Below are 17262 nucleotides of genomic sequence, written 5' to 3' on the forward strand. Positions count from 1 at the left end.
TATAATAATATCTTGTCAAACATGGCTAATAAATATTAGTATTTCAACCACGAATTCTGTATTTTATATCAAAATTAGTAAATATCGGCATTCTAACCCAAAATTCTTTACTTTTCGATAAGGTGCCCCACTTATAAATAATATATCCCAAAAGAACATATTGTGAAGTAACCTCGAACCAAGTTTGAGAAAAATTGTATGTCGGGAACATATAATAATATCTTGTCAAACATGGCCCAAACAAGAATTTTACATCAAATGTAATAAATATCAGTATTTCAACCCCACATTTTGGACTTTTCGATAACGTGCCCCACTTTTGAATAAGATAGCCCAAAAGAACATATTGTGAAGTAACCTCGAACCAAGTTTGAGAAAAATTGTACGTCGGGAACATATAATAATATCTTGTTAAACATGGCCCAAACAGGAATTTTACATTAAAAATAAGTGAATATCGGCATTTTACCCCAAAATTCTGTACTATTTGAATACGTGCCCCACTTTCAGATAAGATATTTCAAAAAATCACACTGTGAAGTCATCTCGAACCAAGTTCCAGAAAAATTGTATGCCGGGAACATATAATAATATCTTGTTAAACATGGCCCGAACAGGAATTTTAAATTAAAATTAATAAATATCAGTATTTCAACCGCAAATTTTGTGCTTTTCGATCACGTTCCCTACATTTAGATAAGATATTTCAAAAAATCATACTGTGAAGTCATCTGGAACCAAGTTTCATAAAAATTCTACGTCGGGATCATATAATAATATCTTGTCAAACAGGAATTTTACATAAAAATTAATAGATATCGGTATCAAAATTTAAATACTTGTTCTTTCAGATGGCGTGAAAATAGAATATAAGAAAAATTATATTAGAATTATAAAAGAACAAATCCTAATGCCAAATCAAACCATATCATTTTAACATAATTGGGCATCGTTTTATGCTTGTTCAGTAATAGCTTGAAAAGTGATGCATTAAGACAGGGGTTCTCCAACTTTTGGAGTTGCGGAGCCCGTGAGGAGGTTGACTATTATTCACGGAGCCCTAAAATAAATTTTAAAATTGTTATTCTCCGATTAATATTATTGAGTAAGTTAAAAGTACTATACTTGATTTAAATGCTAAACCTTTTTTTTAATAGGATTATAATACAAGTCATAAATAAATCTAAATTTCAAAGATAAACCATATATAGGCTATTAGGGCTGTAAATTTGACACTTGACAAACATATTAATAAATTAGGGGTGGAATCTTTTTCCTTTTTATATTTTTGTAGGACTTAAAAGGTCGCTGCGCGATTGCATTTTGGTACAATCGCCGACTGTTTTCGTCAGCGTGAAACGTTATACCTTAAACATCTTTACGTCGGTGTTTATTCTCCCTAAATCAAAAATTTCCTCCGGCATATACATGAAGTGTTCCACAAAGACGACGATAATTGCTTTTTTGTTCTCGTGGGGAATTATGAATTCGATTTGAAAAACATGTTAATATATTATACATGTATATATTATTATGCTATGTACATTTTATCCGTTCTGAAACTACCAACGGAGCCGCATGCAATAACATAAATTTCCATCGTTTGTATTTTGCCTAGACCTTGTGATTTTTTAAACGATGATCGGGTGATATTTTTCAAAGAATCTGAGTGGCAGACCTGCAATAGGGTGGAGTCAGTGTTGCAAGAAGGGCTCAAAGTTGTCGAATTCGCTGAATCGCTATAATCCACCAAACTGCCACGAATGTCACAAAGTCATGATTAGGATTATGATTTGATCGGGACGGGCACAAATATCTTATCAAACTTCTGGCACCGGTAGTAGGTTTATATGTTATTTTGTGGGCAATATGACTTTGTTTCTAATATCTTATGATAACAGCGTTGTTCAGGATATACGGTAGTCCACAAGAACTTCGTTCACTTAACTTTGTTTCATTGTTTCTCATTTCGTGTCCGTGGATTGCCGTGGTGATTTGAGAAGTAATTATTTTCTGTTGTGAGTCGATACAACCGCAAGTTACATTTAACAGAATTAACCCAATAAACAAGTCATTTTAAATATGCCCGCATCGGTCATGGATTGCACAATTGTATATTGTACTTATTATTACTATTGAGTTTTAACGTCGACCTCGGAATTTTTGTAACGGCGATATCTTGCTTAAAAATATCTCGAGTGCGAAGGAACAAATCAAGTTTGACAAATCCAAAGATTGCAAAAATACGATTTCAATTTATTTATAGTTGGCAGTTTATCACGTATATTATGGTATTTTAGAATAGTAATTTTATTTATTATTTAAGTAATCCTCATAGTCATCTTGGATAAAACGTGAGTAACGATGAGCACAATTAAATTATTATGACAAGACATTTTAAATGCTCGCATGAGTCATGGATTGAATATTTTACGTAACAGAAATCTCGTTATCCACTAAAAATTTTTTTACTTAATCGCGAATAATGTTTCGCGGAAATTTCCGATTCCAATTTTGATCCCCCCTCCCTCTTAAGAATCCTGGCTGCTCTTCTGCGTATAAATAATGTAATTTTTGAATTCCGCCTCTTTGCCCTATTTCGAGACTATACTGTTGCCAAATTTTATTAAAGCTGTTATTGCTTCTTTGGACAGTTACGAAATTAGCCAAGTCAGTCTTTTGAAAAATAATCAAATAGCTTTCGGAGCCCCAAGGCTTCTCTCGCTGAGCACTTTGAGAACCTATGCATTAAGATATGTCATGCGTATCACTACCATTCTTATGTAACTGAGTAAGGTCTACTGTTACGTAATAATCATAACATTTGTGAGCATGCCGTATTTGGCAGTTGACATTCTTTCCTGAGGAGCCTTCCCCGAATCTACTACGGTAATCCGGTCAACTACTGAGGTAAGTATCCTTTATTGTGAGTAACATTCGTAACATAGTTTAGAGGTGAACATGAGGGGATTTCGAACACGACCCGTCGTTTAACCAAGAGGAGTTGCCACTGCGAGTGGTAAGCAAACCGCGTACCTCCGCAGCCAAAAAGATCAACATCGTCCACACCTTCTCCTACTGTCGGACAGCAATATACGGAACATCACATTTCAAATGGTAAACTGGGTTTAATGGATTATAGGCATGAAATGTTTTAACCTATCTTCTCTATTTGTTACAGCAAAGTGACTTATTATAATAGAAATTTTCCATCCCAAGGGTGAACCCCCATTCGCTCTATAATTGAATATAATAGCATACCGTATTTGCTCGTTTGATAGCCCGGGCCCGTATTTTTTTCAACCAACTCACTAACCGGGTCCTTATTCAAACCGGCCCTTATTCAAGCACAGGTTCTTCTTATTTTCGATCGTTACAATAATTGATATATTGTTATTTCCAGTTCTCAAGTATGATTTAAACGAGAATAACGAAAATTTTGAATTTTTCCACGCAACGCAGATTTGGAGACAAAACTTCCCTTGTATCCACGAAGGCCTAACACCTATTCTGCACCACCCATCTCCGAAACTATACCTTCAAGGAGCCTGGAACGAACTGACGTCACCGGCATTTTTACAACTGTGAAGAGTAGAAGATCAACAAAGACGAAAATTTCTCAGGATACTTTGCCAATGAAGAAGACAGCGGATCAACTTTGTAAGACTGTGGTCTATACCAACGATGTACATCCAAAGTCTTTATTTCACTCTACTTCATTTTCGAAACAACGTCACCGTGGACAGAAGGTCTCTTTGGCCTCATCTTTCACTCCTACTGTTGTTTCTCGTGGTGCTCCTGGGCCTGCTTCTAATATTACTTTGCTGCACGGGAATGAGCATCCCAAACATACCAGCAGGTCTTTTTTTCTACTCCACCCTCTTTTAGTAACTCTGAGCATTCCAATAAGAAGAGTCGCATTCCACGGAAGAAGTTACCGAGATCCTCTTCTCCTGTGAAAAATGTTCATCCCTATTTAATTTATAAACAGTCGGGCGGTGTGTTTTCCGAAAACAAATTGTCAATTCAGTCGTTGGTATGTGCAATGAATGATATGGGATCATTTAATCCAAATTCCCATGCAGATTGGGTCAAATTACCAAAAGTGATTTGGAACACAAAATTTGCCAAAGGTGAATTGAAAAATTATATTCGAAAATTACGACACTTTTGGAACAAGAACTCAAAAAACCTAAAAGGCAATGAAACATCAATTCCTGACACATCGGGCGATGAAGGATTAAAAAATACCAAACGGGATGATTATTCTTCTGATTTTTCTTCTGAAACTAAAATTATAAATTCGACTGCCAAAAATTGTCATGAAAAAAACACACCGCCTACGCCGTCCAAGACCTTAGGGAAAGCTGCGGAAAACATATTCGATTAGGTTAGTAAAAATTCAGAGATATTTTTAGGTGCGCATGGGAGTGATTGTCATGTAGGTGCGCAAAGTTCAGTGCAAGCACATGGTATATGGAAACGTGGAAATCCAACAAAAAATGCCACATTTAAAATGGATACCAAAAATTAGAACAGTCTTTTTAATTCCGTTGCTGGGCGAAAAATAAAAAATCCAAATTGGGCTGATGTTTTCAGAAAATCTATTAAAGAAAGTGACCCTTACTTCTAATATGTATTTCGATGTCACACAGTAAATTCTGGAATATTGGCAAATCGTACTTTTGCTTGCAGTGGGCATTGTTGCTTTACATTTTGCAGTCGTAAAATTTCTGTAGTATCCTATCGAAAAGAAATCCGCATGTTTCATATTTTATACACAGGCAAGATTCGCCATATTGGGTTAAAATCAATGGGAATTAGGAAAGAGTTTCAGGAAAAATTGGTTCATGTTCTCCCTCGGTAAGATTTGTTTGAAAAAGATAGGTGCTCTCTCGTCTGAAGTCTTTCATTCTGGTAACAGGGACGATGCCCCATCCCAAGCTGTTTTAAAAAAGGCACGTCATGAATCTAGGGTTATCCGTGTCCCCGACCCCGGCAATCAATGGGATTCGCTATATTCACTGAGAAAGTTGCAGAACGAAAAGTTCAAAAATCAAGTAATTCGTGGAACATTGCAACAAATTTCAAGGGTTTCTTTCTCCGGGGATTATGTTTTGGTCAGAGGCTTCGGTAAAAAAATTCATTCAAAATTCCTCTATTGACATTATATACATTGACGCTACTGGTGGAATTTTCGCGTCCGGTGGGCATAGTCCATACTACGTCTATGAAATTGTTACGCGTCATCCACAAAAAGGCAAATCAGCCCTGGCCGTTGCCACGTTTGTAACAAATCGGCACAATATTCTAAATATTTCGAACTTTCTCCTGCAATTCCGTTGTGATGTTTCCAAACTAACTAAAATATTTCCCGCGAAAGTTTTTATATGCGATGGAAGCATGGGCCTTATAAAGTAAATAATTCAGGTCAACATGCGGGAAAGTTTGGAATCGTACATTTCGCGATGTTACGCTGTCATTGAAGGTACCGCAAATTTAGATATGCTTTCACGCCCCTTTCTTCATTTATGCACGAGTCATACCATGAAGAATTTTAAACAGTTAGCTTGTAGACTACCAAAATTAAAACGTGAAATAATGCATATATTTGGATTACTTGTTTGTTGCGGAGAGTTGAAAACAGTCCGTAAAATTGTTTATCATTTCCCTATTTTATTAATTTGCCAAAATTCTAATCTTATGCATAATAGTTGGATGGACTTTTACCAGATGAAGATTTGAGCGAGATAAATCCTTTTACGGAATTAATGAATTGCGACATTTCGTCAGCCATTGAAATAGCAAGTAATGCTGAAATTTTGGGTTCCAACAATTTTTACTGCCCGGAAATATTGTCCAAATTTAAAACATTCTATGTCCCGAAGATATGTCTTTGGGGAAGTTTGATGGTAGGTGATTTGGGAAGATATGGTAATTCAATTGGCTATTTGAAATATTCCACTTTTTATCAAAAGTCTCAGCTTCTGAGAAACAAAACATATCGCGAGATAATCGCACTCAGGGAATCATGGAAAAAAGTCAGCAGGAACTGAAGCGAACTCGTCTAAATAACAGACGATTTAAACGTTTTGACGAGATTGCTATAGTTTATGATGAACTCCATGACTCTCTGATTAGAGAATATGAAGATAATTTGATTGTTTGTCCCAAAAAAAGGAAAGTTGAAAACAATGACCAAATTGACCAGGAAATTGAGAAATGGAGTAAACGATCCCGAATTCAGGGAAAAGACAAATGTAAAGGAGTATATCTTCAGCCCCCCATTAGACCTCTAAAGATGTTTCGCCCTCAAGAACTTTCTAATAACGATAGCCCCATTCTGATAAAAGCTGACGAAGCGTCTACTACACAATCTATGATGTTGCGGTTCGTCTCACCGAAAGTTCCATTCCAAAAATTTGTACATTTATCTGATGTCGCTCATAAAATAATGAATTCCAAAACTAATTTCAGAAGAGACTGGTTTACTTCGAATATTATGAACACCGCACAACTAATTTTGTTATCTTGGTATTCTGAAGTAGACCGGTTGCAAAGCACGACTTTTTATACAGCGCTATCTGGCCCTAAAGTGTATGTTCCTTCTGAAAAATTTGTCCAAATTTTATTTTTTGCACGAAAATCACTGGGTAACAGCATCAAATATATTCACCCCTGACCAAAGTACTATAGAGATTTATGATAGATCCTATATGAAGTACAATGAAAATGACAAATATGCGATTTCGCTTCTTATGCGACCAAGGCAAGGAAAAAATAAAGTACAAATTGAATTCCCCGCTGTCCAGCAACAAACTTTAGGTGCATCATGTGGCCCATTCTCGATTAGTTTTTGCATAGCCCTATGTAACAAAATACGACAGGAGCATATACTATTTGACGAGAAAAATCTTAGGAACAAAATATGCGATGGTACAGTCTCTAAATTTTCGTCGGTATTTAACGTCAACAAGAAACGTGTTATACCCGCGCCCATGCGATTGGAAATCCCGAATTTTTGCAACTGCCAACTGTCTTACATTGAAAATCAGACCATGATCGAATGCACTTCATGTTTGAAATGGTACCATCCGAAATGTTGCAGTGTTCCAGTGCCGGTTGAGGCACTGGAAAACAGCGAAATAGAATGGAATTGCAAAAAGTGCATTCGATGCTAAATTACATGCAAAGCAATATTTAACTAGATATGATCATTTACATTCTCATTTTTTTAGGTACATCGTTCAAATCAGACGAAGGATCAGTCTGTTTTACCTATTTGGCTTAATATGCCCTTTGCCAGGTTTTTCTCTCTTGGTCCAGTCTATAATATTAAGATGAAAACCGCCACGATGGTTGGCACCTTGACGTGATGTGGTGGCTTTCTACTAAAACCAACCATTTTAGAATTTTTTTTAAAATATAGGATAGATCCCCGGTATGAAAGAATGAGATGATTCCACAATTCGTTTATGTTATCTTACTTAAATTGAGGCACGCCATTATAATGTATACAGTATCCTGGGTTGTGATAGCGTTGTTTATTAATTTTAAGTCGGATTCTTGGTTGGGCCATGCTTGACAAGATAATATTATATGTTCCCGACATACACTTTTTTTCAAACTTGGTTCGAGGTTACTTCACAATATGTTCTTTTGGGATATCTTATCTGACAGTGGGGCACGTAATCAAATAATACAGAATTTACTAATTTTGATGTAAAATTCGTGTTTGGGCCATGTTTGACAAGATTTTATTATATGTTTCCGACATACAATTTTTCTCAAACTTGGTTCGAGGTTACTTCACAATATGTTCTTTTGGGATATCTTATTTAAAAGTGGGGCACGTGATCGAAAAGTACAAAATTTGTGGTTATTATATGTTCCCGACATACAATTTTTCTCAAACTTGGTTCGAGGTTACTTCACAATATGTTCTATTGGGATATCGTATTTAAAAGTGGGGCACGTGATCGAAAAGTACAAAATTTATGGTTGAAATACTGATATTTATTAATTTTGATGTAGAATTCCTGTTTGGGCCATGTTTCTGGACAAGATAATATTATATGTTCCCGACATACACTTTTTTTCAAACTTGGTTCGAGGTTACTTCACAATATGTTCTTTTGGGATATCTTATCTGACAGTGGGGCACGTAATCAAATAGTACAGAATTTCGGGTGAAAATGCCGATATTTACTAATTTTGATGTAAAATTCGTTTTGGGCCATGTTTGACAAGATTTTATTATATGTTTCCGACATACAGTTTTTCTCAAACTTGGTTCGAGGTTACTTCACAATATGTTCTTTTGGGATATCTTTTTTAAAAGTGGGGCACGTGATCGAAAAGTACAAAATTTGTGGTTATTATATGTTCCCGACATACAATTTTTCTGGAACTTGGTTCGAGATTGCTTCACAGTGTGATTTTTTGAAATAACTTATCTGAAAATGGGGCACGTTATCAAATAGTACAGAATTTTGGGTTAAAATGCCGATATTTACTAATTTTGATGTAAAATTCCTGTTTGGACCATGTTTAACAAGATATTATTATATGTTCCCGACATACAATTTTTCTCAAATTGGTTCGAGGTCATACACAATATGTTCTTTTGGGATATTTTATTTAAAAGTGGGGCACGTGATCGAAAAGTACAGAATTTGTGGTCGAAATACTGATATTTATTACATTTGATGTAAAATTCCTGTTTGGGCCATGTTTGACAAGATATTATTATATGTTCCCGACATACAATTTTTCTGAAACTTGCTTCGAGATGACTTCACAGTATGATTTTTTTAAATATCTTATCTAAAGGTGGGGCACGTGATCGAAATATACAAAATTTGGGGTTGCAATAATGATAGGTATTAATTTTGATGTAAAATTCATTATTAGGCCATGGAATATTTTTAGATTCGGTAAAATATCGTAGTCTGTTATTAAACCACTGCTTTTTTTTGTAGATTTTCACTTAGTGGACACTTAGCAAGCACAGCAGTTGATTAATAAAAAAAAATTGTAAATTAATAACAAATCAGTAGAAGTCAGCTCGGGTTGAAGTTAGAAAAAAAATTGAAGTCACGTTTAGAATATTACATTAAACAACAATGGAATATCATTATACAGGCTTTAAGTTGAACAATATGTTTAATTAAAGTTTCTATTTTTGCTAATAAATGCTGAAAACCATTTATTTCAATCTGCTGAGTGATTAGAGCCAGAAATTTGCTGTAGGGACCATCACTGGATTTACAAATAAGCTAGGCAGGCTGAAACCTGGAGCCTCGAAATTCGGTTTCGAAGTTTGTAATTCTTTTGAAAGCTTGACAAGTTTAAACCCTACGAAAAGTATATATATATATATATCAAGCTTTTCAGAGTAGAAAATTCTGTACACAACTGGTTTCAACCACGTTGTAAACAGCCATTATTGCGTCGTTTGCATCATAATAAGGGAAATTATTATGCGCATTCTGCTGGAAGTTTCTATGTTAAAGTATGGCTGTAGCGGTTGTTTGATCAAAGAAATTGAAAGCAAAACTGCCTCAATTAAAAATTCGCACCCTTGAATGGGGAGAATAAAAAAATTTAATGCACTCATATTTTTAAATTTTAAGCAATGGACCTTTCCCCGACCTTTGACCTTTATTGTTTTGATTTTGGTCGCTCAGACAAACATTGCAAATATTCAGGCTTGTGTAGGGCGATAGAGTGGTACGTTGCTCGCTTTAAAGGCCTTCGAATGGAATTTCACTAGTGATGGCGGTATTTTCGTGCTTCTAAAGTTATAAGATATTGCCAAGTGATCTATTATTAACGTTATTCCGCCTTCACATTGCCGTCACCGTACCTAACTTAGTTCCAACAGCTTCATTAACATACAAAAATGGAATCACTCAGAGATGACTTTTCTATGACTTTGTTCTCCCAGAACTTTTCTTTCCACCAGCTGGAGAAGGATACAAAACTTTTCATTGAAAGGTGATTTTAACTTATATGGTTGAAGAATGTCAGAGGACTGTGAGACCTGCGTGACTACCGGTACCGTATCCCATGGTTTATAGACTAATAGATAGCGTCCAAGTTAGGACTAAAGTGGTGGGTTTAGTATAGAAATGCAGGGGCAGTTTAAAAAGTCTTTTTTGCTTTGCACAAACTACAGCAATTTGTAATTATGAACAGATGAATATTTTTTTCAGATACGTTCGTGATGGTTCAGTCGTCAATCTTGGTTCAACGCTGGAGTTCAAAGCCAAGTGCTATAGATAAGTTCAGGAGGCTCTGCCACCACATCATCTTCAAAAAAGGGGTGTCGCTGGATAGTCACCAAATCTCTGATGCAATTTGTACATGCTAGGCACGGTGAGGGCACTTAAGTTTATGCCATATCATAGAAACACAGATTTATTAGCTCAGTAAGATGGGTGCAAATTATCGAAAGATTAGATTCAACAGGTTTATTTAGGTATTATGATCGATTACATACCACATAAAATTACAAGACCAATAATGTTATAGTGGTAAACATGGTTTGAAAATTGTTACATATTAATCAGAACTACTGGTGCTTGTTGCCATATCGTTGGACTAACCAAGACTATCCAACAGATGAAATTGAGGGGATAAAAGATTTTACGCCGAGCCAAGCATGTACAAGCTGTTACCAGCATTGGTAACAACCTATTTGGAGGGAACAAAATAGATCCAACAGTTTTGTCGTCTGTAGTTTGTGCTAAGCCCACAAAGTTAGATCGAGCCATAGTTCCAATCATACCGGTTCAACCAAAAACAGTCGGGTATCTGATAGGTTTCACAATATAGTTTATTCATTCAGTGTAAAAATAGAATATAACAGATTATAAAAAATATATGATGAAGAAACAAGCAAGAAAAAATATCCAAGAAAATAACTACAAATTATATAGTTTTCCAGATATTGTGTTGTATAAATGTATAGGATAAATAATCCCCACACCAGATATATGCTTTTAGGCACAACAAACTGAAACCATGGAAGCAATGGAACGTCAAAATAATAGAATTAAATTCATTTCACAATTCCATTCACAGACATAATGCATCACAAAGATTTTACAGCTGAGTTATTTTATAAAAGCTGACTGGTTTCATCTCCTTATAATATGGGAGTATTGCGCTCACTGAGCACTACCTCATTGTTATATAGTCAGCCCATAGTCAGATGGGCAAACACCCACCACTTGGTTCTGTTCTAAAGTTATCAGGTGATTATGAACAAGTTGTAAGTTATATGACAGTGATAAATGCAAAACAACCTAACAAAATAAGGATATTTATCACACACCACAGTTACTACCAAGAGCAGGGCCAACTTCTGGTATCAAAAGCAGCTTGGTGTGACTTTGCAGTCCGCATAAAAATGATATTGCAATCACCAGGGTCACACCGGACATGGCTTGCATGCGAAGCATCCTCCATAAAGTAACATCATTTTATCACCAATAGATTGTAAAAAATTCTGCATGAAGTCCCAAGTCTTCAATATTAATTTTCCTTCTTTATTCATCATTTTTACAGTTAGCAAATATGACACCAATGCTGGAAGAAGTGTGCTTTCTCATTTTGAATTACGTTAAAAGTGTTGCCTGATTCTGAATCTTGTTAATGCTTTCGTGCCCTCGTATTATTATTATTTCGTTTTCTTGTAGGTGAAATCTATATCGAAGTTATGCTCGACTTCAAGTTTTCTCTGCGTTTTGTTTGTATGTTGACTTTTGTGTTGTTTTATGCCAGAGAACCAAAATAAAATGATGATGACGCTTGCTTACATTTTTTTGCTGTCTGACAAAGCACTGTCATTTTCATTAGCGGCACTTGAGGTAGTTTCAACTAAAGAGTCTGGGGGCAAATCTGGTTGGATCCCTGACAATCTTTTCTCACTTTCGTCAGATTCGCATGTCTCTGTATCAAATGAAGTATCTGGTGACAGATCCTGTTAAATTATGATCCAAAGTTAAATTATGGTATAAGTAATCCTTACCTCACTATTTGATGGTGCTTTGGGCGACAAGAATCTGATATAGGGGTCAGGGTATTCATCAGTTGGTCCATCGCTTCCATGAAAATGCACGATGGAAGGCATTGCTTTTGTATGAAAATTTATTTCATATAAAAATTAACATATTGAATATAACATAGGTATCGAAAACAATATTTATGTTGGCCTACCTTGGTACACACGTAGGTATTTCTGGTGATTTTTCCTAGGTTGAATCGACTGTGAGGCCTGTTGCATTCCTTTATCCACTCCATTGCTTTTTGGTGGTCAATATGTGGCTTCGGAAAAGGCGCAAATCTTACTCCATTTGAACGGCAGGGGTATCGTACACGTTGTCAGACCGACAAATACCATATGCGCACAGTTTAAACATAGTTAGGCTAGTCTACGAAAATAATTCACTAATAGATTGTGATTAATAAAAATGCAACATTGTATCGAAGGCAAATTCTTCCGTAATGACATACGGTAGGCTGCCGGTACCCTTGATTGCATCAGTACCGGTACCGGTATGACTGTCTACTATTTTTTGGTTCGAAATAGCAGTTGGTTGACCTGTACGGTACCTCAACTGTAAGGTGCCTGCAACGGGTACATCCTTTTAGTATAGATTGCGTGAACGTGATTTGCAACAAGTAACATACAGTATTACAGCTTTCTAATTCTCGCAGACCTGTAGAGAAAACAAAAAGCGAAAAAAAGGGACAAAGATCTGCCTAAACCGCCAGCAACCTGCGCGGAACGCGTCCAAAGTTGTCTGAGCGACTTTTCAGCGGAGAATGTTTGTTTACATCTGCTCGCTTGCGATTGGTTGAGAATACGAATGTATTGATGCCGGGGAAAGGTCCATGGATCTTTCCCCGAGCATCGACTTCTTTGTTTACTTCGTGACATTGGCCAATCAGCAAGATGCAAAAAGTGACGTAACAATGCCCCCTTTCCGCATCCGCTTAGCCACTTTTCTCTTTCAGACAGATTTTCGAGCGTGGTTGTAAACATTACCTCGTTTTCGCGTTTTTGAACTATATTCGTTAGTTTTCAGTTGTGTTTCGCAAACTTAAAAGTAAAAATCAGATAATTCAATGATCACTCTGTCTTACTAGAAGTTTTAATTTAATTGCAGTAATAAAAATTAGTGTAGAAATAGCTGTGATAGACTAGCCTGATAGAATTCTTTACCGGTACTTTTAAAAAACAGATTGTTGTATGCGATGAATCATAATGATGGTTTGAAACACATATACCATTTTACAGGCGCCAACTCGCAAAAGCACTCTTAAAATAGCCCTGAAAACTTTGCAATGGTAAAGTATAGGAAGAATTTTCCGAGGGTCAAATGTCGGGGAAAGGTCCATGACATGTGATGTTGTTTGGAGAGAAATTCCGAGCTCAAAAATATGAAGGGGCCTCTCATGGTCTAAATCCAGCCCTGAACATCACCAATTTTGGGATAGGTACATGGTGTCAACATATGAACTGAGTTAGGCCATTGGATTTTAAAAGGTGTACCAGAAATGTACATAGTTACATGGAATTCATGAAATATATATCATCCAATAAAAACCAAAATAGGTCTTTCGTTGAACACCAGTTGTGGTCCCGGTACCGGTATTCGAGTAATCTGTTATCACAAGCAGTTGGAGCGCATATCCCACAGAGCACTGCGCGTTGGCAGAATCTCATGGTCTAGTGAGAATGACGTCATCGGAAACACTCTGCAAATAAATAACTGGCTAATTTTTTCATACCCGACATGGACACTTAATTGTAAACTGGCTCTCTCCCACATGACCGTCTGAACCGAGAATACGTCGAAGTTTTGAAAGTTAGTCGTTGGAAACACCGCGCTCATTAAAATTTCAGTGAACGATTATCAAAAATCTTGACCACGTTTATCATGCTAAAAATATCAAAATAGTTGTAAAAAATGTTCTACCCTCAAATCTGCTCACGTGTACAATAAAAGATATCTAAAAAATTACAAAAAGTGCAAATTTCTGCTCTGGTGATCACATTCCCCATAAGAGCTAATGTTAAAATAGTTTTGTTTACATCACTTTTCTTTTTGCGCGTAGGATGGGTTTTCAATGAATAAGGTCTATTTTAGGCAAATGATGATTGACTTATTTGATTCATACTTAGTCAACCACAGCTAACGAATAGCATTCAAATTCGCAAAAACGAAGTATTATTACTTATCGATTTTAATCGATAAGTATACTGTATTGATAGGTAGGCTATTTGTCTGTCTGTTAGATGCACGCGATATCTCACGAAAGCGAAATTGAATCTGCTCCAGATTTTGCATGTGCATTCATCATATGTCGGACCAAAAGACCATGGTTAACTGAATATAGTTAGCCCACGCTTTTTTCGTCTTTGTTTATTTATGTTACACTGTTCTCTCGTTGCGCTTGAGCGATGCGTTATGGTATTCCTGGCGCGTGCGGTCCTCGGCTATCGGTGAAGAGCTTATGACAGTATAGATAGGATATTTGGGTCTAGTGAAGTATACACCCGCCTGTACTATAGACACTAGACGAATAACCGCCCTATACAAAGTGAAAAACAAAACGAGAGTGATATGACAAACCGGAACCTTATCGTGCAAACAAAGCATGACCTCACTAAAACGATAGGCTTGACAAATAACATGACTAACACGAAAAGCAAATAACCACTAACACGGACGATAGAATATGCTAGTAAAAAAGGGCTCGAGTAAATGACAAAACATTTTGCAGAGAACGAAGACTATTTGAATCGGACGAACGATATGCTGAACGTAGGAAGACTAGCTAAGAAAGGAGTACTGTATGACAAAGAGGCATGCATAGAATTTCTACGGTGTAAAGACTGCTGGCGACTCATATGAAATGTGCGAAATGTAAGACGGAAATGAAGGAAGAAAATACCAAATCGGCAAAACAGGACTCGCGTAGGTGGAGGTGTCAGAAGAAAAACTGTAGGACCACCACCACAATAAGGAAGGGGTCTCTTTTTGAAAACAGTAAGGCGGAACTGACGAGATTAGTAACGACAATGTATTTTGGGCGGAAGACGTAACCCAGGAGACGATGGCCAAGGAGAGTGAATTGTCAAAACGAACTATGGTGGACTGGTGCAATCTCATCCGTGAAGTTTGTTCAGAAGACCTAATTGGTAGAAAGAAAAAGATAGGAGGAATGAATCGTGTCGTGGCCATCGATGAAACGCACCTGGCAAGACGAAAACAAGCTACAAACAGACAAGGTAGGCCGGTAAAAGCGTTGTGGATTTTTGGAGGAATAGATTTAACGACAAAAGAGTTGTTTGTAGAAATAATCCCGCCAGAAGTAGGACGAACAAAAGAGATGATGGAACAACTAATAGTGAACCATATAGCGGATGGAACGACAATCTGGTCAGACATGTTTCCGTCGTATAATAATATAGAAAACCTTGGAAGAGGGTATACTCACAGAGCGATAAATCATTCATACATGTACGTCACCCCCGAGGGTCACCACACCCAAAATATAGAATCGATTTGGGCGGATGTAAAGAGGAAATTTAAGCGTATGAATGGAGTATCACGGCACCTGATATCTTCATACCTCGACGAATATTTGTGGAAGAGACAGTACCCGAAAAACGAACATTTCGACAGAATATTAGAGGCCATAAGCACCACCCAAGATACAACGTAAATCTATGAAGGAGAAGACACTAACTGAATGTTTATGTCTTTTTACAGATGTTAACTAACAAATTAGGGAATTGTAAATATATGCACCCGACAGAAGAAACAAATGGCTTGGCTGTCCGACGCTCCAGTGATTTTGGATTCGGATTGGTCAACGTTTTTCCTATTAATATTAAGTATTGTTGCCTTGTTTTGGCACTGCTTAGTCACGTGTTATTGGTGTCGAAGGAAACGACCGCAGTTAGAGATGTGGGAACCGTAACAGCCGGTGTGGCAACAATAAATGACGCTCGTGTAACAAATTAAAACGAACTAAGATCGCCTTTTTGGAAAAGAATACAGAATACTACCTGGAAAAAACTTAGCTTAACATCTTGCTGGAATATAAGTGAAGAAAAACCGGTGTTTGAGAAACCAGGATTATTTTTTTCTTCTAATTTTGGATACGTCGTCGCGGAAAAAAAGACATACCAAGAAAAGATATACCCGAAAGGAAGGTTTTGGTCGGATCCGGACGAATTGGAAAGGAGTTGCCTATGTGAACGAACTATAAGTTACATCACGCCGTCCTAAAAAATTGACAGGATGTGGAGTTACGCAGAATATCGCCGCGGCACTGGACCCGACCTACGACACATATGGAAATGGGAAGATGGTTTAAGTATTACACGAAGGGAAAGTCTTAGATATTTGACTGGAATGACGGTGTATAAAACTATGATAATTAAAATTCTGGTAAACTACGCTACTGTAATTGCAAATTGTACAGCGAGATATGGAGTGGAAAAAACTGTTGTGGTACCTGTGCTTGGAGAAGGTCTGAGAGACGTCGATTATGAGCGGCAGCAAATGAATACATCTTACGTCTATGCAACCAATTTCGTGGGAGACGAAAGAGTTGTTACGTGGAAACATACTACATGTAATTTCGTGGGAAAAAATCTGGCGTTTGAACCAACGTCAGGTGATTTTTTGATTCAGGAATGGGACCCATGGTATGATAGAAGAAGAGTTTTGAATTCTACGAATTATGAGGATTATGTCTGGAGATATAGTAACAGCCGACGTACAACGTACCCTTGGGAGACAAATATTTGGCAACAACGAAATGCCTTCATAGGTCTGCAGCCACTCGAACCAATAAGTGGATGGAGCCCTCGAATAAAATGGATAGAACCTACAGATAACGTGTTTAATTTAACAAGGGATGGATCAATAAAAATTAAACAAGGTTCGAGGTCGTATTATAGCCAGTATCCGTCGATGATGAAAGAAGACGTAAAATGTAAAAAAAGAATAGACCAGAATATGAATTGTAAATATCCAGTAGGATGGGTACGGGCAAAACTCAGATTTTGGACAAAGGTGGAATACGACCCTTCAAACAACATATCAAGGTTCCCTGGAACACCCTTGTGGTTGCATGGAACGGGAAACGGCGAATGGACAATGACCAACTAAGATCAAAATCGATGTATCGAAAGGTTCAAGCACGAAGAGTGAAAAGACAGTTCCTGGGAGC

At 36.9% G+C, this 17262-nt stretch overlaps 2 long non-coding RNA genes across 2 annotated transcripts; one reads left to right on the plus strand and one right to left on the minus strand.

The window, feature by feature from the left end:
- The first annotated feature begins 9699 nt into the window (after positions 1-9699).
- Positions 9700-10684, plus strand: LOC144425123 (uncharacterized). Its single transcript, XR_013477277.1, has 2 exons — positions 9700-9999; positions 10218-10684. It is a non-coding gene; the product is annotated as an uncharacterized LOC144425123 (long non-coding RNA).
- A 138-nt stretch (positions 10685-10822) lies between these two features.
- On the minus strand, positions 10823-12893 carry LOC144425122 (uncharacterized). The gene is made up of 2 exons (XR_013477276.1): positions 12226-12893; positions 10823-11989 (listed from the first exon to the last, which is right to left on the minus strand). It is a non-coding gene; the product is annotated as an uncharacterized LOC144425122 (long non-coding RNA).
- Positions 12894-17262: the final 4369 nt, after the last annotated feature.

This window comes from Styela clava, chromosome 1 (genome assembly GCF_964204865.1).
Source record: "Styela clava chromosome 1, kaStyClav1.hap1.2, whole genome shotgun sequence".
Lineage (NCBI taxonomy): Eukaryota > Metazoa > Chordata > Ascidiacea > Stolidobranchia > Styelidae > Styela > Styela clava.